A 3,217-nucleotide genomic window follows, 5' to 3' on the forward strand; every position below is an offset into this window, starting at 1 on the left:
GCCTCCCGAACTGAGACTGGGAGTTGGTTCCATAGGAGAGGAGCTTGATAGCTAAAGGCTCTGCCTCCCATTCTGCTTCTGTGGACTCTAGGAACCACAAGTAAACCTGCACTCTGAGAGCGAAGTGCTCTGTTAGGATGATAAGGCTCTACGAGGTCTTTAAGATACAATGGAGCCTTGTCATTAAGGGCTTTGGATGTTAGGAGAAGGATTTTAAATTCTATTCTGAATTTTACAGGAAGCCAGTGGAGAGAAGCTAATATGGGAGAGATATGATCTCTCTTACTAGTTCCTGTCAGTACTCTGGCTGCAGCATTTTGGATTAATTGGAGGCTATTTAGGGAACTATTGTTATGCTTTAGTCCCCCTCACCAGGAGGGTGAGGGAGAACTGAGGTTGGACTCAAGAGTGCTGACCCAGGTGCTAGTAAAAACAGGTGGTTTATTGGTGGGGATTACAAAAGGGAACAGAGACGAGGAACACATACAACCAGGGCTGAGCAAATACGGCTAAGGAGAAAAGGATGACCAGGGGAGAAGACAGGCTAACGGCAAAGCACAGGAGAGTGAGGATGAGGATGGACAGGTGAAAAAGCAAATGAACCAGTAGGACTGGAAAAGGAAAAAGAAATCCACAGCACAGGAACTGTCAGCGTGGATATCTAGAGACAAATAACACAAAACATTTAACCTATGTACAAATTGAGATCCACAGCACAGGAACTGTCAGCGTGAAAGTCAAAACGACGTGCCACATAACACCACTACAGTGCCTTGCAAAAGTATTTGGCCCCCTTGAACTTTGCGACCTTTTGCCACATTTCAGGCTTCAAACATAAAGATATAAAACTGTAATTTTTTGTGAAGAATCAACAACAAGTGGGACACAATCATGAAGTGGAACGAAATTTATTGGATATTTCAAACTTTTTTAACAAATAAAAAACTGAAAAATTGGGCGTGCAAAATTATTCAGCCCCCTTAAGTTAATACTTTGTAGCGCCACCTTTTGCTGCGATTACAGCTGTAAGTCGCTTGGGGTATGTCTCTATCAGTTTTGCACATCGAGAGACTGAAATTTTTGCCCATTCCTCCTTGCAAAACAGCTCAAGCTCAGTGAGGTTGGATGGAGAGCATTTGTGAACAGCAGTTTTCAGTTCTTTCCACAGATTCTCAATTGGATTCAGGTCTGGACTTTGACTTGGCCATTCTAACACCTGGATATGTTTAGTTTTGAACCATTCCATTGTAGATTTTGCTTTATGTTTTGAATCATTGTCTTGTTGGAAGACAAATCTCCGCCCCAGTCTCAGGTCTTTTGCAGACTCCATCAGGTTTCCTTCCAGAATGGTCCTGTATTTGGCTCCATCCATCTTCCCATCAATTTTAACCACCTTCCCTGTCCCTGCTGAAGAAAAGCAGGCCCAAACCACGATGCTGCCACCACCATGTTTGACAGTGGGGATGGTGTATTCAGGGTGATGAGCTGTGTTGCTTTTACGCCAAACATAACGTTTTGCATTGTTGCCAAAAAGTTCAATTTTGGTTTCATCTGACCAGAGCACCTTCTTCCACATGTTTGGTGTGTCTCCCAGGTGGCTTGTGGCAAACTTTAAACGACACTTTTTATGGATATCTTTAAGAAATGGCTTTCTTCTTGCCACTCTTCCATAAAGGCCAGATTTGTGCAGTATACGACTGATTGTTGTCCTATGGACAGAGTCTCCCACCTCAGCTGTAGATCTCTGCAGTTCATCCAGAGTGATCATGGGCCTCTTGGCTGCATCTCTGATCAGTCTTCTCCTTGTATGAGCTGAAAGTTTAGAGGGACGGCCAGGTCTTGGTAGATTTGCAGTGGTCTGATACTCCTTCCATTTCAATATTATCGCTTGCACAGTGCTCCTTGGGATGTTTAAAGCTTGGGAAATCTTTTTGTATCCAAATCCGGCTTTAAACTTCTCCACAACAGTATCTCGGACCTGCCTGGTGTGTTCCTTGTTCTTCATGATGCTCTCTGCGCTTTAAACAGACCTCTGAGACTATCACAGTGCAGGTGCATTTATACGGAGACTTGATTACACACAGGTGGATTCTATTTATCATCATTAGTCATTTAGGTCAACATTGGATCATTCAGAGATCCTCACTGAACTTCTGGAGAGAGTTTGCTGCACTGAAAGTAAAGGGGCTGAATAATTTTGCACGCCCAATTATTCAGTTTTTTATTTGTTAAAAAAGTTTGAAATATCCAATAAATTTCATTCCACTTCATGATTGTGTCCCACTTGTTGTTGATTCTTCACAAAAAATTACAGTTTTATATCTTTATGTTTGAAGCCTGAAATGTGGCAAAAGGTCGCAAAGTTCAAGGGGGCCGAATACTTTCGCAAGGCACTGTAAAAATTACTGCAGGTAGTGCAATGTAGGCCTAACTTCACAAAGGTTTATTCAGCTACTGTACAATGCTGACAAAATACTAAAGTACAGCTAAAGCTTATATATGTAAGGCTCCTGACAAAGGATCTCCCAGTTCTCCCAGGTCATTTTTCACAGAAACACCTTTTTATATTACAGTCCACACCAACAACACAGTAGTTTTGGAAAATAACTAAGTACATTTACTCAAGCAAGCTCCTGGTACTGATGGTACACCTCTTTGTTTTGCCTAGATTGTTCAACTAAGGAAGAAATGAAACCATATTACAAACATCTGATACAGTGGCTGTGAATGGTTGTTAGATCCACTCAGACACAGAGGTGAGCGAGTCAAAAAAAGGACGGACCCAGGTGGCTGACTTCAGTGCAAGTAGTGCTCGGTTTATTTACAGTGATATCTTACAAGGAAGTGAATGACCAGGTTGAAGTGGGACCGGGTGTCAAGCCGCAGAAGGTGAATAACAGTCAGTGGTGGAATGATGAGGGAAAGGCCAGGCTGCGGACGCTGGGACTCACTGCTGGGCTGGTCGTGGTGGAAGGTTGCTGAGGAGACAGAGTTAGTACATGCAGTTAATGGGAGACTGTGCATCGACCTGCGTGCTGGAGATGGTGCGGGATTGAGGAGGTTCGTGGTCCGGAGAAGCAACAGAGGCGAGGAGGCTGAGACAATGGGGCACAAGACTGGAACGGGGCTAGGGCGACAAAAACGTGAGTACAATATAAAGCTAAGAACAACGAGAAACAAACGGGCCTGATGATACTAGAAAGAACTGGCAGGGGAG

Source organism: Monopterus albus, unplaced genomic scaffold (genome assembly GCF_001952655.1).
Source record: "Monopterus albus unplaced genomic scaffold, M_albus_1.0 scaffold366.1, whole genome shotgun sequence".
Classification (NCBI taxonomy): Eukaryota; Metazoa; Chordata; class Actinopteri; order Synbranchiformes; family Synbranchidae; genus Monopterus; species Monopterus albus.